The following is a 21,000-nucleotide window of genomic DNA, read 5'->3' as shown; positions in this document are numbered from 1 at the left end:
TATCTGTATGTCAGTCTGTCTTTCTTACATACATACATACTTACACACACACACACACTCCTCTGACACTGGTCTGATATAGACCCACTCTGTCATAAGGATCAGTTTGTCACATACACAAACATACCTGTGACTGTGGGGCTCTCAGTTCCCCCAAGAGGCTACTGCACTGGGAACACAGTTTCCCACTCACAGTTTTCTACCTGCTCCTTTTCATGGCCTTGTTTTCCAAGTTCTAAGGGCACTGTGATTTAGCTTCAAAAACTCATGCTTAGAAATGGTTTTGTCTCCCTTAATTTGTGTGTGTGTGTCCCTACCCCTAACTAGACATCTCTTATACCCTTCAACTTTTGATAATGTCATAGCAGTACAGGACCTATATCAAGGATAGGATTAGTACATTTTTCAGAAAGAACTTTTTCTTTTAGACCCCAACCCTCTGGGCAGACTGACGTCTCCCTCTTCCTTCTGGTGTGGACTTTAGCCTTTTCCTTCTTCAAATGTGGGCCATAAATATACATTTGTTCTGGCAGGATCTACCCAACAAGAGACACAATGAGAATCTTCAAGAAGGTGGATGTGATTTGTACCGTACATCAATGTGCTGTGTGTATTCAGGTATTCAATGAAAATGTGTTCACTTGAATTGGCTCCTCTTGTCAATCTCTGGCCATAAATCCAAATATAGTCGGGAGTAGGCTAGAGATTTTCTTTAGAGCATCAAGTCTGAACAACACGGGGTAAATAAGTATATGAAGTGTCATGGGGTTGTTTGTGTATATTCCTGTGCTTGCCTTAGGTGTGTGTGTTTGGAACTCACTGTTGGCACAGCCCCACTCACTGTTGGGCTAGCTCTGGCTAAGTTACAAGCAAGCCACAAGGAAAACCAGCAGCATCACATTCCCTCTTCCTAAGACTGTGCTTGCTCCTTTTCCCTGCACTTCTCCCTCCTAAAACCTGACACGTGTTAAAACAAACCACAGATAACTCTTATCTTGAGCACTCAAAGTTTAAATTCCATTTTTGGATTCTTACATATTGACCTAAAAAAAAAATCTTCAAAACTTTCAGGCATTGTGACAAGGTTAAGTAGGGTTCTATATTTTCATGTAGAAGGGTCAGTCTTTTGTCCCTTGAATTCTACCAATGGGGTGAAGAACCTAAAATGTCAGTTGTCACACAGCTCATTACTTACTTACTGGAAGGCAAAATAATGGCTTTCCTGAATATCACTGTTCAAACCCTTAAAATTGTGTGAAATTCTAATTTTACATGGCAGGAGAGTCAAGGTTGTAGATGGAACTGCGGATGCTAACAAGGTGGTCATATTTGTTGAATGGTTATTCTAGATTATCTAAACAAACCCAACGGAATCCCAAGGTGTTTTGAAGGCAAAACGGAGGCAGGGAGTTATAGGGAAATTCAAAGATGGAAAACAGAGCCGTGACCTAATGAGTGCAAGCAGGCTCCAGGAGTTGGGGAAGGCAGAAAATCTGATTTCTGCTATGGAATCGTTGCATCCTTGTCTGATGTATGGTTTGTAAACAGTACCCTAGCTCCCAGGGTGGTGGCTTCAGTTAGCTGCCCCATTGCTTGCCAAAGTGTCTTCTCGTTGGCCACTATCTCAGCATCTCTCCTCACTTTGTTCCCTGTCAGCACACATCACCATCAAGACAATCGGGCACGTGAGGCTCCTGGCTTTGATCCTCTGGACAAGATTACATTGAACATTTAGTCTTGTCTGGTTCCGTGTGAATTTTATGAGTTTAAAAGTGTTTCCCCCTATATTCTTGAAAAATGACATTAGGATACTGAGGGTAAATGTATTGACTATGCAGATTGCTTTGAGGAATATGGATCTTTTTACTTTTAAGATGTATTCTGTTTTTTATTCTGTATGTGTACATGTTTGTGTCTGTTAGTGTGCAAGTATACCACACGGGCACAATACCTAGGAATGTCAGAAGAGGGTATCAGTTCCCCTGGAACTGGAGTGACAGATGGCTGTGGGCTATCTGAAGTCAGGGATGGAAGCCAAACCTGGGTCCTTAAGAACAGCACGTGCTCGTAACCCCCGAGCCATTTCTCCAGGCTAGCTATTTTTTCTTTTTAATACGGATTCTCCTATAGAGATTTCAGGTGGACACATGCCCACACATTTTGACTTCGGTGTAGTTAGAGCCCTCTTGGACTTCCAACCTTCATGTTGTTTTAAGTCACTCTATTCCTGACAGCGTGTTATAACAACAGGAAATAAATAAATAAACTCCGAGGAACTTGGCTGCTTGCTTGTCTTTTTTGGGGGACGGGTGTCTAGGGATTGATCCCAAATCCTTGTCTATGGCAGCACCTGTTTTATTTTACTTCTGGGTTGCTCCTGTAACCCCTGACAATTTTGTCTTAATCCTCTGAGTTTCAATTTCCTCTTATATTAAATGCAGATAATGAGAACTATTGACTGATATTCTAAAAACTGGTCAGCTAAACTGCTAGGATGAAGATTAGCTGGCCCTGTTGGAAATGTTGACTATGTGGCACCTGTCTCTCTCCACTCTGCTCACCTTGTGATTGTGCTCAGACTCAAGACTGGAGACATGTGCATATTTAGTAATATAAAATTCTTTCTCTCTCCCTCTCTCCTTCTTCCCCTTTCCTTTCCCCAGTTCCTCCCTCTTTTTTTCTTTCTTTCTTTCTTTCTTTCTTTCTTTCTTTCTTTCTTTCTTTCTTTCTTTCTTCCTTCCTTCCTTCCTTCCTTCCTTTCTCTCTCTCTCTCTCTCTCTCTCTCTCTCTCTCTCTCTCTCTCTCTCTCCCTCTCTCTCTCTCTCTTTCTTTTTTTCTTTCTTCCTTTCTTCCTTCCTTCATTTCTTCCTTTGTCTCCTGACACAATCTTACATAGCCCTTGAACTCCCTAAGTATCTAAGAGTGACCTTGAACTCCTGCTCCTCCAGCTCCTACCCCCCAGGTGCTGGGATGGCAGGCACCACTAATCCCATCTGAGAATTATCTCTTAAAAAGAAACATTTTCAGTGTCATATTTTACAGTAAAAGAAATCAAACCCAGCAGACTCTGAGCCATTAGCACATACTGGAGCAACACTGTTTACACAGGACTTATCACAGGAGGCTAGAAAATGACTTCAGAGCTGGTAGATGCTCTGAATAAGCATGCCAGGAATTCCAAGGTCAAAAGACCACTATAAACTGTTCTTTCTTTCTATTAATAATAAAGAGAAGGGATGGCAGAGGGGATCTTGTTCTTATCAACTCTGATAAACAAGAATGCAGCGGGATTCTACCTGTTATTAACAGGAGACAGAACAGACTTGAGTGGTTTCAAAGTACCTTTCACCTGTAGAGCCAGGTGCCATAATTAGTCCCAATAATGAGGTGAATGTATTCAAGCACTCTTATGTAAATGCAGACTTCTTGAACATGCTTGCAGTTGTTTAAATAACGTGTGCAATGTAACTAAACAGTAAAACACAAGCTTATCGTTAAAAGCATCCTTAGGGGACCAAGGAGGTGGCTCAGTGATGGTAGTGCCTGCTGTGCAAGCATGAAAAACCTGCATTTGAATCTCTAGAATGCAGATAAAAAGCAAGGCTGTGCATGCCTGTTACCCTAGCATTGGGTGGCTGCATAGATAGGCAGATCCCAGGAGCTCACTATCCAAGCAATGCAAGTAGAATGGCTGATTCAGAGGAGTAAGGTAGAGAGAAGACACCCTTCTCTGCATGTGTGTGTGTGTGTGTGCAGGCACAGGTCTCCACACACTCATAAGCATACCTCACCTACATGCCACACATATATACCACATAAACAACAACAACACATCACACACACACACACACACACACACACCCCAAATCCTCCAGATCTATATTCTTTGATCTAGGAAAATGTCCAAAAGGTACCAAGAAATTAGAAAATTCAGCTTTAGGACAGAATATATTACATAGGGCCTCTTTGCCTAAAATGCATGCTCTCTAGGGGAAAAAAAAATCATAGCTTAATGTTACTGCAATTTTTACCAAGTTATTAAGATTATGCTAATGTATTTTTATCTTCTATAATGAGTATGTATATAGTTTTGTAAAAAGAACTCGTCCAGTGAATCCCATTGATTATCTTTCAGGTGATAAAATGGGGATCTTTTCAGGGAAAATATTCATAGTTGCCAAGATGAAGACTAAAGTCCTTTTAATCTGAACGTTTTCTCAATGACTCTGGGGTCACAGAAATTCAGTTACCACCTAGCCCCTTCTTGAAGACCATCTAGGAATCAGCTTTAACATGCTTGACAATGGTAATTCCAACTGTCCTGTGCACAAGTGTGTAACTGTGTACCCAGGCATGTTGGAATGACAGGAAACGACAGATACCTGATAGGATTCTTGTGACAGCCGAGGAGTATCGGATGTGTGAGAGGGAGGTGTAGGAAGACACAAAAGGTCTGTGTTGGAACTGAACAATGCCTGTGCACAGTAACAATGCTTTAGCCTAAAGTGTGGAGGATGGGGACCCTAGGTGCAGGCTGATCGAATTCTCCTCAAATAACACTCTTCAATTGAAAACAGCAAGCATGCTATACAATGAGTATCACAAACAGCCAGAGGTGAGTTTATTAGCTGTAGCTCACAGAGATTAAATGATTCAAATGCTAGAAAAAGTCAAGGTGACCACATGACCCTGGAGGGGTCACTAGATGTGGTAGAACCTGGTTGAGCAATCTACACTTCCAAGGCCTGTCGCATACAAAGTCTTCGCCGTGGTCAGGCATATAGTAAGGAGTACAATGGCTGTGCAATCGATCTAAGATCAACAGAGACTTATAAAAGTGGACCACTTAAAAGGAGTTTATTCTTAGACACTTTTACTTGATAACATACTCATTCAGAGGCCTTGTTTACGAAGGAAATCTCAGCTACAAGATGCTCTGCCAGTCTACTTAGTCTCTGCCAGTGTGCCCTTTGTTTGAGCTCCATCGATAGACTCCCTGTGCCACTGAAATATCGTTTGCTCCCATATTTCCACTGGATGTCTATTCTTACCACGTACAGAGTGGTCTGAGGTAGAGTTAGGGAAGGGGCAGACCAGACAGGGGCTGCTCACAGTCTCAGTTTGGTCAAAGTGAGGCAGGGAAATGGAGATAAAAGCAATCCATTAGGATGAGGCCATAAACGCATTCTGTTCTCGGTGCTGTCTGAGATGAACATATGTGCTCATCATAACAGTCAACTCAAGGAGCCGCAGTGCCTATAAATGCTGAGGCACTGAGCAGCAAGTTCTTTTTTCTATACATATACAAGTAAGAGGAGCAGTTCCTTTTCATGAAAAGTGAGACAGCTTGACATAACATAAAAGTTCACGCAGAGGTGGGGCTGGAGCCATGGCTTATAGGGAAGAGCAGTCTTCCAGAGGACCTGGGTTCAATTCCCAGCACCCACATGGTGGTTTACAACCATCCACGCTTCCAGTTTATTAGCTGTGGATAGTGAGTTCCATCTTGACTTCATCCATAAATACAAATACTGGCTGTGTGAAAACCTCTCCTGTTTTGTGAGTTAGAAACAGTTTGCATGAAATTGCTGAGGAGAGCTGAGAATGGACCGAGCCCCATGTCAAGGGAGACCACTGTCAGTAAAAGTAGTTTCTTACCCCTTGAGACTACTGGCCACTTAATAACGCCTCTGTGAGGGTGGCGTCATAACAAAAGGAAAAGGAAAGTTTTGGCACAGGGAGGGTGTTCTTTAACTTGTGAAATGCTTTAAATAAAAGGACACATCAAAACAAATGGCTTTCACATTATCAGTATAATTTGAGGTGCACTTGCAAATGATATGCTCATAGCATTTTAACAATCATATTATAATGTATATGTATAAAATGTATATATTATGATGTATACATAATATATTATAACTATCTTATACATTGTAATAGAACTGTACAAATTACAACTTTTAGTGAGCATATGTATGCATACACATATGCATTTTTATCTGTATAAGTATCCATCTTACAACTGTCTTGATGACTTAAATGATTATATAAGTGATCATATCATCATATGAATGAGTGTTTTAAAATAGTGTTGCGGTACAAATTCAGATGTGGCATCTCAGAGGGATGCAATGTCTTCCTGGGGATGAGGAAGGAGTGAGTATGGAAGCCTGCAGCCTGGGCTGAGCCTCACGTAGAGCATGCAGAAAGGAAGCAAGGCTCAGTGCTGTGAGCTCACCACAGCACACATCCCCTGCCAGCACTCTTTCAGATCAGTCAGAACTGGCCTGTAGATTTTTTTGTTCCCCAAGGGGAAGAGTCTGGAATATACACTTTGCCTACTAAATGGTCAGTCGGAGATATAAAGTGAAATCGGGGAGGGATGGCTCAGTGGTTAGGCACACTAGCTGCTCTTCCAGACAGCCAGAGGATCCGGTGCCCAACACTGGCACCCATACATACACACAGTGCACAGGCATTCATGCACACAAAACAGCCATACACATAAGATAAAAGGGAATGGATTCTCAAACAAAAATTTAAAAGAAAAGTAACGAAAAGAAAAATCTAATTTATACTTGAGACAATTGCCCAACAGTAAAGGAAGAAAATATTTTTCCTAAATATTCAAAAACTGGCATGGGTATCTTTAGAAACCACAGAGGCCAGGTCTTATTTCTGGGTCAGAAGGACAGCAACATGACAAAAGATCTATTAGAAGAAATGTGTGCACTTACTGGAGAAATATTTACTAAATAAACTAAGCACCTGTTAGGAACGGTAGAGCTATCAGTAAAATTGAGATAAAACTCCCCCACCTTCACAAACACTGTCCTATACTACAGAAGGAACTCGAGAGCATTCAGACAGCTCCTTTGTACCAGTCACTATTTGAAGCAGTTTACATCTGCTGTGTTACTAAAGGTTCAAAATGCTCATAATGGAAGCAGTATCCATGGAAACACAGCTCATCAGAAATCCAAAAGGGAAGTAAAACTGTCTGGATCCAGGAACTGCGTGGCTTTGGACAGTGCACTAAAATGGCGGTGAAGTCCAGACAGCAAGAAAAGGTTTGAGAAAACAATGTCTTAGATGCAGTTTGACATGTCTTATACCCACAATACAATGGCCTCAGTTTTCAGCCATTTCGACACCAAGGGAAGAGAATTATGAAAACCAAAATGGCTCTCTCCTGCCTTGTGGATTTCTAAAGTCCTCTGAGCAGTCTCACGGCCACCTGTTCAGTTTCTGAAGTGGCTCTCAGGGACACTCCGTGAAACACTCTGCAGTGTGCCCCACATCCCACCCCTGCCTGAGCCGAGTGAGCCGGAGCAGGTGACATTACCAAGATGACAGGATGACCTCCTCTGCACAAGCAGCCAGCACAGGAGTGAAGAGCAAGCACCTCTGCCCTCAGTCTGAAGGAATGTTGCCAGAGTGGCACAAAAAGAACTGTGGCCAAGAGAGCATGAAGGGTGTCATTTTCCAAGCTTAGATCAAACTTAACATGAAGAACAAAGGACTACTTAAAATAAAAAACTAAACATAGCAGTGTAATTATCTCTCAATCTCTTTTAGCGTCTTTGTTGGAATGATGCTAAAACTAGTCTATACTTTGTATTAAATGGTAATTAGCTTGAACTGAATAATTCATTCTGAAGAGTTCTCCTGGCAACATTGTTAGGATTCTAAATGTAAATCAACTGAAGGTGCACCTCAGTTTTCTTAGTATTAAATGTTTCCTTAACATTAAGGGGTTGCTTATATACTGCCACTTGGCAAGTGTTTTCATTATCATCATCATCATCATCATCATCATCATCACTATTACTAAGTCAGAGACAAAGTAACCAATCAATAATTTTAGTTAATTTACAGTATCTGATCAAGAACTGAGTGCCAAGGATAAAGATTTCTTTCTCCTCTACATAAATATTTTAGCCCTAAGGAAGTGAACATTGAGAAATCAGTCAAGGCCTAGCTATGGTAGCGCACACCTTTGGTCTCAGCTCACAAGAGCAGTCGAAGTCAGCCTGATCTACAGAGATAGTTCCACACAATGGAACCCTGTCTCAAAAAACAAAAAATTACAAACAACAACAGCTACAGAGATCAGTCTGCATGTGTGCAGAAAGGACAAAATCGAGGCGGCTTTCTTCATGTGCGTGTGTTTTCCGCGTTCATCATATTTTCACCAAGTTCAAGCTCAGTAAATCTTATTTTTCCTTATTTGCAATGAAAATTAAGTATGTCCCTTTGTCCCTTTGACCCCACTGGGATTTCAGAGACACATGGCTTTCATACTTAGAAGGCAAACTTTATCAATGTAGCCATAAGTAGAGTTCAGCTTTTACCCAGTCTTTACTTACAAACCCTCAGGAGTACAAGAGTTTAAGTGCTAGAAAGTCTTCCTCTAATATCTCAAGAAAATAGAGATTTCAGCGTTAATTAAAATATTATACATTGTCCCAGAGGCAACATTTGGCTTTTGTCCCTCGAAAGGTACACGACACTCACTTTTCAATAACCTTAGAAGAAAAATCCTAGGCTACGGTCTTCTCACTGTTTACGGTTATTAATATCCTCAATGGCGCATTTATTCAAGTGGCCTTTTCTTTACAATACTCACTAATATCTGTCACTATGGTGACTTACAGCAGTCTCTCTCTACGCGTGTGTGTTTGTGTATACATATGTACGTATATATGAAGCACAGCAAGGTAAATTTTGTGTGTGTGTTAATATATATGTATATTGAAGAAGCACAATTAGGTGATGTATGTGTGTAATTAGGTAATTTAAATGTACATGAAGTACATTTAAGTGATTTGAAGACCTGAATAAATATAGAATGTTATGAGTGTTTCCAGCCTTGGTTCCAGAAATTTCCATATAAAGCTACTCTATTACTGGATATTTGCTAAATACTGTTGTTTTAGGAGTTCTAGCTTTAGCAAAATCAAGTTACCATCTTTAACCTTCAGTCCTATAAAATGTATAGTTCAGGTGCTGGAAAGGAGAAATCATACAAGCTAGCAGAGCTCGAGAGATATCTATCTGTTATTTAAAGATGGGGGAAATTCCTCATGACAATCTTAGTTAAGCCACTGACAACCTGCAAAGTGGTTTTGAAGTAATTTGTAAGTTTCACTCTACATGGAAGAAAAGTTCAGCGCTTTTCTAATTGTCATGTCTGCAGATCCTCTGCCTGTCAATCAAAGCCTGTCAGTCAAACTGTACAGACTGCAGCCATGGGAAAGGCAGAAAGGAAGCCAAAAGAGAAGGAAACACGGAAAGCCCAGAAGCAAAGAGACACATGTAGGAGTTTAAGGAATAAAGGCGACATTCTGGGTGGCCACACTCGCCAGCACTAGGCAGCTGGACCAGGAGTTTATGGCCACTGGGGGCTACATAATAAGACCTTTCTCAACAAACAAAACCATAACTACCAAGAGAGAGGAGAAGCTAGTGGGGAAGAGAGGAAGGAGAGAAAGAAGGCAGAAGCCCCTAAGTCCTCTGGGAAGGGACCACAGCTAGACAACAGCATCCTGGGGACTGAGATGTATGAACGGCAAACTTTCAGTGCATTTTTCTATGCAGTCTTCAAAAGAATCCTGCTAGCTGCTCGCTATTCTAACCCCCCTCCCCCTCTACAACTGCAACTGAGACCAGTCAAGTTAAGATGCTTGGCTCTGAGTCAGGTCTCCAATGATGCAGAGGTTCGTGGCAGCATTTGTCACAGCTCCCACTTTGGCAGTGAGATAGAGCAAAGGGGCAGAATGAAAGGCTAGCTTTCCTGAACCCACACTTAAAAAGAGTCAAGACTAAATCAAATCGCCTGGGCTTCAGCCCCATCTCGGTATCAGGCCCTCCAGTCCCTCCCTGCACTACTGTCCTTCTCCATGGGCTGTGAAGCCCCAAATTATTCCCACATCTCAACTCCTTCCTTCCTCTACAATGAACTAGCAAGAGGTTATGCATTTAGAACTCCAACTTGTGGGAAAGCTATCCTCTTCTCCCTGTGTCTTCTTTCGAGATGTGATCTTACTTTGTAGCACTGGCTATCCTGGAACTCACTATGCAGAGCAAGCTGGCCTCAAACTCAGAGATTCCTTTGCCCCCATTTCCCAACTGCTGGAATTCAAGGTGTGCGCTGGCATGCTTGGCCCTCTCCACTTCAGGTCACGTGAGTCTCATGCCTCAGCCTACCAGGCTCACACTGTTGCGCTGGTATTCGTTCTCTGCAGCTGGAAGTCCTGCCTCCTACAGCGCAAAATGTTACTCTCTTGTTTTAAAATGACTGCACCTAATACACAGGCTGTGCACCATGGTCTGTGGCCAGGCTTGCTGGCATAGTCTCAGTGCATGCATGCGTACTCTCTCTCCCTCTCTGTCTCTGTCTGTCTGTCTGTCTGTCTGTCTGTCTCCTCTCCCATGCTTTGTTCTTGAGCTCTCTTCTGCTGAGCTCAACAGCAGACCTCAGATGTCTACACATATTTCCCTTTCTCCCTTTTCTTCCTGCAGTAGCTTCGTTTCATCCCAAGCCTAAGTTTAAGCATCTCCTTGCAGAGAGGTCTTTCCTGTCTCTAGAGTTGCATTTCTACCTCATACACTCCCGAATGTTCTGTCTGCTGCTTTATACTTGGGATAGACCTAAGGTCAAAGACTGCCAACATATTTATTTGTATATATATATATATATTATATATATATATAATGTAATATATATTTCTATTTATATATTTATTATTGGTTCCCCAAATTCAGTAAACACTTGAAACATCCTGGGTATTTGTTGACTAACTCAATAAATAAATGAGTAAAGACTCTTTATAGCAAACAAGTTTACCCACAGAAACGGACCATTCTCCTATATCATACTTAGTTTCTTGATTACATTTCTTTGGCTCAACAAAATGCAGAACAATACTAATTACAGCCACAAACTTGGCCACGGAAAGCAGCCTCCCCTTTCTGTCAGCCACAAAGAATAACCTTACAAGACAGCCTTGAGTTTTAGAGCATGTGCTACAGATAAATATTTGGTTTGATATTATAATATTTTGATTACCTGTGAAGGAAAGATTTACTTAGCTTTTAAAGGGCAATATTATTTCTTTTAGGTATAAATATGGATTCATGTTAAGACTCTATAGGGAGGGATTCAAACCTCTGCCAAAGGTTTCCCAATTTAAGTAAAATGCTACCTGCAAGAAAGCCAAACATGTGTTAATATGGTATGGAATTTGGGGATGAATGTAAAGATGGCTGATAAAATATTTGGCTTGCACTGTTGTACCTGAAGAGTGACTTCTTTCATGGATGCTGAGCTGGGGTGTTTTTAGAGCCATGCCTTGAGTAGCAGCACACCAGAGACAGACAGTTGATGACTTTAACTATTTTGAACTTCCCAAAGAATAAACAAGGGCCTACAAACATTAGCCACAGTAGCCAATAGCCTCCGAAATATCTGCCCTCTAGCAGAGCTTGTATTGTGTCCACATTTAAAGCATTTTTATCCATGCCTGGCACTGCTTCAGTCCTGTAGCTAAGGCTCTGGCTCGCCACCCTTCCTCTGCTTCTGCTATTAGCAATTGGCTTTATTGTCCAGAACGCTTTCTTCCCCTCTCAGCTCAATGGCAGGCTGATTTTTTTTTTAATGTTTCTACTTATACTCCTCATTTGTCCTGTACACTTTGTACCTATTTATATTTTTCAGCCATTACTTTAAATTCAAGCTAATTATCATAATTACTTTGCCTCCAGCCTTACGGGACAGCCAGCTTCAAGTCAAAACTCTTGCTCCTTATGTCCAGAAGGAAGAAGTTCCCATGACCCTTTTGTATCTGAGCATTTAGTTTGTCAGATGTTGAATGACAACTTGAAAGCCTTGACCTTAACTGACGTCTCATAGACAGAATTGGCCATGTGACTTCCTCTCCTATCTCAAGGTGCTATTTATATCTTTCCATGGCTCATGAATTAACAATCTGGGTGGATGAGACTTCAGCCACCAGAAAGCATATTCAAAGACAGCATCAACAACTGCAACAGAAAATGGTCTGGCTGTGGACCAGGCACACTGTAGTAGCCAACACAGATTAATACTATGTCTGCTGCTCAGTTCCAATGCCAAGAATGGTGGGTGGAGCCAAACTACACTGCATGCCCAGTTCAGTGTCATAAAGAATGAAAGTAATACTGCTCTTACCTTGCTCATCAAGCCACGAGATCAAGTAACCTAGACTAAGGCTCAGCAAAAAAGATTCTAGGGAGATGTAACCCAGTGGTAGAACCCTTGATAAGCATGGAGGAGGCCATGAATCTGACCCCTTCCCCAGAGTCCCCAGTCTCCCCCATGACCATCTTGAATCAGAGCCTGAGATCTTGAGACTTAAAACAAAGAATAACAAAAAAGGAAAAAATTAACTTAAAAAAAAAAACAATAAAAACCAACATCATTCTGATAAGTCTTGTGCATATTTTGTATGATGACAGCTTTCTATTTCTTTGGCTACTGTTTCATATCCCCTCAAAATAAAAGTTTGGGGTGAAGTTTCTGGTTAGAAAAGAACTTGCTCAAATTATGCTCTGGCTTTAAAATTTCAGTAATGTAGAAAATGCTTATTTCTCTTTAAATTTTAAGTTGATCACATAATAACACCAAAACCTCCTTTTCCCCTTTAAAAATGCCTCTTTAAGGATAGTAACAAGAACTCTGTAAACTGGGGTTCTTCCGACCTTAAGGACATCCCACGTGAAGATTTCAAGTCACTCTTCGCAATGGTTGGTTCTGAGTGCTTACAAATTTGGAGGCTTAGCCAGGAATCCATGTTGGTGCCGTGGGGATTTAAAGTAAAACTAGGATAGGAGAATGTTCTCACAGACTGCCAAGCTTCCACGGGAAACTGTGACAGAAGCTTCACTTGCGGTATTGTTTAATCGGTCCTTGCATAAAAACGAAGGGCTGTTCCTTCACCTGTGGCTTCATTCATTTAACATTTGTCCTATGCGTACCACATATTCTGGTCTGAGCAGGTCCTGAGGCAAAGGCATTCCTTCTGTAGGGATGCAGTCTTACCTATATCCTGAGCTACTTGTCACAGTAGGACATCGCTGCTGTAAGTGAGGTTAGGGAATTGAGTACCAAGACCATGGCTAACTACCTCATTGAGGTACAGGGAACAGATTTGGAGAGGAAATGACATTTGAGCTGTCACTGTGGGGAGATTACATCATTAGTGGTGAGGGTAGGGCATTCCTGAAATAGTTACCTGAAATTGGCTTTCACATCACAGTAAAGAGCTAGACTAGTTCTTTGGAGGGAAATTTACAAAGATCCCTAGATCACTTTTATGTTAGAGGGCCTGGTAGCAATGGGGGAAAAGCCACCCAGTTGAGCACCATAGGGCATCTGAAGTATTTTGGAATAAAAACTAACAATCAAGATGATACTGGGCTTTCTGTAGCTTCCACAGGCGGAGGGTTCTGAGTCTACTCTTACCAGAGTAGAGTACTTACCAGAGCAGAGACCTGGGAGTCTCTGCTCTCTTCTATCTCTTAGGAGCAGCGGGGAAGCCATGGGTTCTCACCGTCTGGGGGAAGAGTGTGAGACTCACTTCCACCCTCTATACATCTACTTGGGCAACATGAAGAGGTTAGTTACTCATTTTCATGACTCAGTTCCCTTACTTATCAAACAGGGATAATAGTTTTGCTGTTGTTATTGTACTAAACCCAGAGGGATGTGGTGGGAGCAAAGTTGCACGGGCAGCAATAAGTCACATAGAAGGTTTAAAGTCTAGTTGGGAGATCTCTGAGATCCAGGGACTCCGTGTGTGTGTGTGTGTGTGTGTGTGTGTGTGTGTGTGTTCTACATTATATCACAGAGCAAATGTTCATTTCTCTTTAAGTTTTAGGTTGTAGAATTGTTTATATAATATACTGAAAACTGCTCCTCTTTTTTTGGGGGGGGGGAACAGTGCTCCTTTAAGAATAGTAAAGAATGGGGTTCCTTCTGGTTGGCACCAGAGCCAGGCCACCTTGGGCTCGAACTCGGCGGACAATCCCACTGGTCCCAAAGGACTCTCCACAGCCCAGATGCCCTAGCGCGCCCAGGTTCTTAGGATCACTGATGAGTAGAACACATCTGTTCCAATACCACCAGAAGTGCCTGGGGCCACAGCAGGAGCAGGGACACAGGAACCTTGCCCAACCAGTGGCTCGGATTCCTTCCAGTTGGTGCTGGTCTACCTTGGTTTCAAACTCAGTGGAGAGCCCCACGGCCCCCAGAAGAGGTAGCACTTCCAGACGCTCTAACATGCCCAGGATCTTAGGATCCCAGGATCCCAGAGTGCAAGGAGCTTGGTAACACCAGGATCTCAGGGTCTTAGAGGAAGCTTGACTGTCAAGAACTCTGACACACCCAGAATCTCAGGATCACAGGATTCTAGAATCACAACACAGAGAAAGCTGGACTCTGAGGAGTTCTGACTCAACCAGGATTACAGGAAAGACAGGTTCCAATCATATATGGAGGGCAGGGAGCACTTGAGATAATCAGGTGGTGGGAGGCTAGCTTGGCATTATCAGAACACAACTCTTCCACCATAGCAAGTCCTGGATACACCATCAAACCAGACAAGTAAGATCTAAAGTCACTTCTCACAAAGATAATGGAGGACTATAAGAAGGACATAAGTACCCCCCCAAAAAAATACAGGAGAAAAACGGGTAAACAGGTAGAAGCCATTAAAGAGGAAACACATAAATCCCTTAAAGAGTTACAGGAAAACACATCCAAACAGGTGAAAGAATTGAACAAAACCATCCAGGATCTAAAAATGGAAGAAGAAACAATAAAAAAAAAAATCACAAAGGGAGACAACTCTAGAGATAGAAAACCTAGGAAAGAAGTCAGGAGCTATAGATACAAGCATCACCAACAGAATACCAGAGATAGAAGAGAGAATTTCAGGTGCAGAAGATACCATAGAAAACATTGACACAACAATCAAAGAAAATGAGAAATGCAAAAAGATCCTAACCTAAAACATCCTGGAAATCCAGGACACAATGAGAAGACCAAACCTAAGAATAATAGGTATAGAAGAGAAGAAAGATTTCCAACTTAAAGGGCCAGTAAATATCTTCAACAAAATTATAGAAGAAAACTTCCCCAAACTAATGAAAGAGATGCACATAAGCATACAAGAGGCCTACAGAACTTCAAATAGTTTGGACCATAAAAGAAATTCCTCCTGTCACATAATAATCAAAACATTAAATGCACAAAACAAAGAAAGAATATTAAAAGCAGTAAGGTGAAAACTTCAAGTAACATATAAAGGCAGACCTATCAGAATTATATCAGACTTCTCACCAGAGACTATGAAAGCCAGAAAATCCTAGGCAGATGTCATAGAGACCCTACGAGAACACAAATGCCAGCCCAGGCTACTATACCCAGCAAAATTCTCAATTACCATAGATAGAGAGACCAAGGTGTTCCATGACAAAACCAAATTTACACAATATTGTTCTACAAATTCGGCCCTTCACAGGATAATAAAGGGAAAACTCCAACACAAGGAGGGAAACTATGCTCTAGAGAAAGCAAGAAAGTAATCTTTCAACACACCTAAAATAAGATAGCCACAAGAACAGAATTCCAACTCTAACAACAAAAATAGCAGGAAGCAACAATCACTTCTCCTTAATATCTCTTAATATCAATGGACTCAATTCCTCAATAAAAACACATAAACTAACAGACTGGTTACATAAACAGGACCCAACATTTTGCTGCATACAGGAAACCCACCTCAGTGATAAAGACAAACACTACCTCAGAGTAAAAGGATGGAAAACAATTTTCCAAGTAAATGATCCCAAGAAACAAGCTGGAGTAGCCATTCTAATATTAAATAAAAATCAACTTTCAACCTAAAGTTATCAAAAAAGATAAGGAAGGACATTTCATACTCATCAAAAGTAAAATTTACCAAGATGAACTCTTAATTCTGAACATCTATGCTCCAAATGTAAGGGTATCCACATTCATTAAAGAAACTTTACTAAAGCTCAAAGCACACATTGCACCCCACACAATAATAGTGGGAGACTTTAACAGCCCACTCTCATTAATGGACAGATCATAGAAACACAAACTAAACAGAGACACAGTAAAACTAACAGAAGTTATGAAACAAATGGATTTAACAGATATCTATAGGACATTTATCCTAAAACAAAAGGATATACCTTCTTCTCAGCACCTCATTGTACCTTCTCTAAAACTGACCATAACAGGTCACAAAACAGGTCTCAACAGATATAAGAAGATTGAAATAATTCCATGTATCCTATCAGATCACCACAGACTAAGGTTCATCTTTAATAACAACCTAAATAATAGAAAGTCCACATACACATGGAAGCTGAACAATACTCTACTCAATGATAAACTGGTCTAGGAAAAAAAAAAACCAAAGAAATAAATTAAAGACTTTTTAGAGTTTAATGAAAAGGAAGACACAACATACCCAAACATATGGGACCCAATGAAAGCAGTCCTAAGAGGAAAACTCATAGCTCTGAGTGTCTCAAAAACAAACAAACAAACAAACAAACAAACAGAAAACCAAAACAAAAAAAACCCCCCAAAAACAAAAAAAAAACCCTAAAACCCAAAACCCAAACACAAAAACAAAAACAAAAAACAGAACAAAACAAGACTGGAGAAGGCATATACTAGCTGCTTGACAGCACACCTGAAATCTCTAGAACGAAAGGAAGCAAATAAACCCAAGAGGAGTAGATGGGAGGAAATAATAAAAATCAGGGCTGAAATCAACCAAGAGGAAACAAAAAGAACCATACAAAGAGTCAACCAAACGAGCAGCTGGTTCTTTGAGAAAAATCAACAAAATAGATAAACCCTTAGCCAGACTAACAAGAGGGCACAGAGACAGCATCCTAATTAACAAACTCAGAAATGAAAAGAGAGACATAACAACAGATCCTGAAGAAATCCAAACACCATCAGATCCTTCTACAAAAGGCTATACTCAACAAAACTGGAAAACCTGGATGAAATGAATAATTTTCTACACAGATACCAGGTACCAAAGTTAAATCAGGATCAGATTAATAATCTAAACAGTCCCATATCCCCTAAAGAAATAGAAACTGTCATTAATAGTCTCCCAACCAAAAAAATCCCAGGACCTGATGCCTTTCATGCAGAGTTCTATCAAACCATCAAAGAAGACCTAATACCAATACTCCTTAATCTATTCCACAAAATAAAGGCACGATTACTCTGATACCTAAACCACACTAAGACCCAACGAAGAAAGAGAACTAACTTCAGACCAATTTCCCTTATGAATGTCAATGCAAAATACTCAATAAAATTCTTGCAAACCGAATCCACGAACACATTAAAAGGATCATCCATCATGACCAAGTCGGCTTCATCCCAGGGATGCAGGGATGGCTCAATATACAAAAATCCATCAATGTAATCCATTATATAAACAAACTCAAAGAAAAATTATATGGTCATCTCATTAGATGCTGAGAAAGCATTTGACAAAATCCAACACCCGTTCATGATAAAAGTCTTGGAAAGAATCAGGAATTCAAGGTCCATACATAAACATAGTAACAGCAATATACAGCAAACCAGTAGCCAACATCAAACTAAATGGAGAGAAACTTGAAACAATCCTACTAAAATCAGGGACTAGGCAAGGCTGCGCACTATCTCCCTACCTATTCAATATAGTGCTTGAAATCCTAGTCAAAACAATTAGACAACAAAAGGAGATCAAAGGGACAAAAATTGGAAAGGAAGAAGTCAAAATATCACTATTTGCAGATGATATATAGTATACTTAAGTGACTCTAAAACTTCACCAGAAAACTCCTAAACCTGATAGACAACTTCAGCAAAGTGGCTAGATATAAAATTAATTCAAACAAATCAGTGGCCTTTCTCTACACAAAGGATAAACAGGCTGAGAAAGAATTTAGGGAAACAACATCCTTCACAATAGTCACAAATAATATAAAATATCTTGGTGTAAATCTAACTAAGCAAGTGAAAGATCTGTATATAAGAACTTCAAGTCTCTGAAGAAAGAAATAGAAGATCTCAGAAGATGGAAAGATCTCCCATGCTCATGGATTGGCAGAATTAATGTAGTAAAAATGTCCATCTTACCTAAAGCAATCTACAGATTCAATGCAATCCCCATAAAAATTTTAACTCAATTTTTCTTCATAGATTTAGAAAGAGCAATTTCCAAATTCATTTGGTATAACAAAAAACCTAGGATAGCAAAAACTATTTTCAACAATAACAGAAGTTCTGGGGGAATCACCATCCCTGATCTCAAGCTGTACTATAGAGCATTTGTGATAAAAAAAAAACTGCATGGTATTGGTGCAGTGACAGACAGGTAGATCAATAGAATAGAATTGAAGACCCAGAAATGAACCCACACACCTATAGTCACTTGATCTTTGACAAAGGAGCTAAAACTATCCAGTGGGGGGAAAAACAGCATTTTCAACAAAAGGTGCTGGCTCAACTGGTGGTTAGCATGTGGAAGAAGGCAAATCGACCCATTCTTATCTCCTTGTACAAAGCTCAAGTCCAAGTGGATCAAGGACCGTCACATAAAACAGATATATGGAAATTTATAGAAGAGAAAGTGGGGAAGAGCCTTGTATATATGGGCACAGGGGAAAAATTCCTGAACAGAACTCCAGTGGTTTCTGATGTAAGAAGAAGGATCGACAAATGAGACCTCATAAAATTGCAAAGCTTCTGTAATGCTAAGGACACTGTCAAGAAGACAAAAAGGCCACCAACAGATTGGGAAAAAGATCTGATAGAGAAGGGGGCTCATATCCAATACATACAAAGAACTCAAGAAGTTAGTCTCCAGAGAAACAAATTAACATACCAAAAAACATGGTACAGAGCTAAACAAAGAATTTTCAACTGAAGAATACTGAATGGCTGAGAAGCACCTAAAAAATGTTCAACATCCTTTATCATCAGGGAAATGCAAAACAAAACAACCCTGAGATTCCACCTCACACCAGTCAGAATGGCTAAGATCAAAAATTCGGGTGACAGCAGATGCTGGCGAGGATGTGGAGAAAGAGGAACACTCCTCCATTGCTGGTGGGATTGCAAGCTGGTACAACTCCTATGGAAATCAGTTTGGCCATTCCTCAGAAAATTGGACATAGTACTACCTGAGGATCCAGCAATACCTCTCCTGGGCATATACCCAGAAGATGCTCCAAAATGTAATAAGGACACATGCTCCACTATGTTTTTTTTTTTTTTTTTTTTTAATATTTTTATTACATAATTTCCTCAATTACATTTCCAATACTATCCCAAAAGTCCCCCATAGCGCCCCCCACTTCCCTACCCACCCATTCCCATTCTTTTGGCCCTGGCATTCCCCTATATTGGGGCATATAAAGTTTGCAAGTCCAATGGGCCTCTCTTTCCATTGATGGCCGACTAGGCCATCTTTCGATACATATGCAGCTAGAGACAAGAGCTCCAGGGTTCCGGTTAGTACATCATGTTGTTCCAACAATAGGGTTGCAGATCCCTTTAGCTCCTTGGGTACTTTCTCTAGCTTCTCCATTGGGAGCCCTGTGATACATCCAATAGCTGACTGTGAACATCCACTCCTGTGTTTGCTAGGCCCCGGCATCGTCTCACAAGAGACAGCTATATTTGGGTCCTTTCAGCAAGATCTTGCTAGTGTATGCAATGGTGTCAGCGTTTAGAAGCTGATTATGGGACGGATCCCTGGATACAGCAGTCTCTAAATGGTCCATCCTTTCATCACAGCTACGAACTTTGTCTCTGTAGCTCCTTCCCTGGGTGTTTTGTTCCCAATTCTAAGAAGGTGCACAGTGTCCACACTTTGGTCTTCATTCTTCTTGAGTTTCATGCGTTTAGCAAATTGTATCTTATATCTTGGGTATCCTAAGTTTTGGGCTAATATCCACTTATCAATGAATACATATTGTGTGAGTTCTTTTGTGATTGTGTTACTTCACTCAGGATGATGCCCTCCAGGTCCATCCATTTGGCTAGGAATTTCATAAATTCATTCTTTTTAATAGCTGAGTAGTACTCCATTGTGTAAATGTACCATAATTTCTGTATCCATTCCTCTGTTGAGGGACATCTGGGTTCTTTCCAGCTTCTGGCTATTATAAATAGGGCTGCTATGAACATAGTGGAGCATGTGTCCTTTTTACCGGTTGGGACATCTTCTGGATATATGCCCAGGAGAGGTATTGCTGGATCCTCCGGTAGTACTATGTCCAATTTTCTGAGGAACCGCCAGACTGATTTCCAGAGTGGTTGTACAAGCTTGCAATCCCACCAACAATGGAGGAGTGTTCCTCTTTCTCCACATCCTCGCCAGCATCTGCTGTCACCTGAATTTTTGATCTTAGCCATTCTGACTGGTGTGAGGTGGAATCTCAGGGTTGTTTTGATTTGCATTTCCCTGATGATTAAGGATGTTGAACATTTTTTCAGGTGCTTCTCTGCCATTCGGTATTCCTCAGGTGAGAATTCTTTGTTCAGTTCTGAGCCCCATTTTTTAATGGGGTTATTTGACTTTCTGGAGTCCACCTTCTTGAGTTCTTTATATATATTGGATATTAGTCCCTTATCTGATTTAGGATAGGTGAAGATCCTTTCCCAATCTGTTGGTGGTTTTTTTGTCTTATTGATGGTGTCTTTAGCCTTGCAGAAGCTTTGTAGTTTCATGAGGTCCCACTTGTCAATTCTCGATCTTACAGCACAAGCCATTACTGTTCTATTCAGGAATTTTTCCCCTGTGCCCATATCTTCAAGGCTTTTCCCCACTTTCTCCTCTATAAGTTTCAGTGTCTCTGGTTTTATGTGAAGTTCCTTGATCCACTTAGACTTGACCTTAG

At 40.8% G+C, this 21,000-nt stretch overlaps 1 protein-coding gene across 1 annotated transcript in view; it reads right to left on the bottom strand.

Annotated features, from left to right (window-relative positions):
* Frem2 (FRAS1 related extracellular matrix 2) overlaps positions 1 to 21,000 on the bottom strand; it is a 158,565-nt gene that overhangs the window by 117,032 nt on the left and 20,533 nt on the right. The gene's annotated exons all lie outside the window — the stretch shown is intronic.

This window comes from Mus caroli, unplaced genomic scaffold (genome assembly GCF_978045245.1).
Source record: "Mus caroli unplaced genomic scaffold, Mus_caroli_1 scaffold_3, whole genome shotgun sequence".
Taxonomy (NCBI): Eukaryota; Metazoa; Chordata; class Mammalia; order Rodentia; family Muridae; genus Mus; species Mus caroli.
Note: the sequence above shows the minus strand (reverse complement) of the source record. Positions and strands in the feature narration are given on the sequence as shown.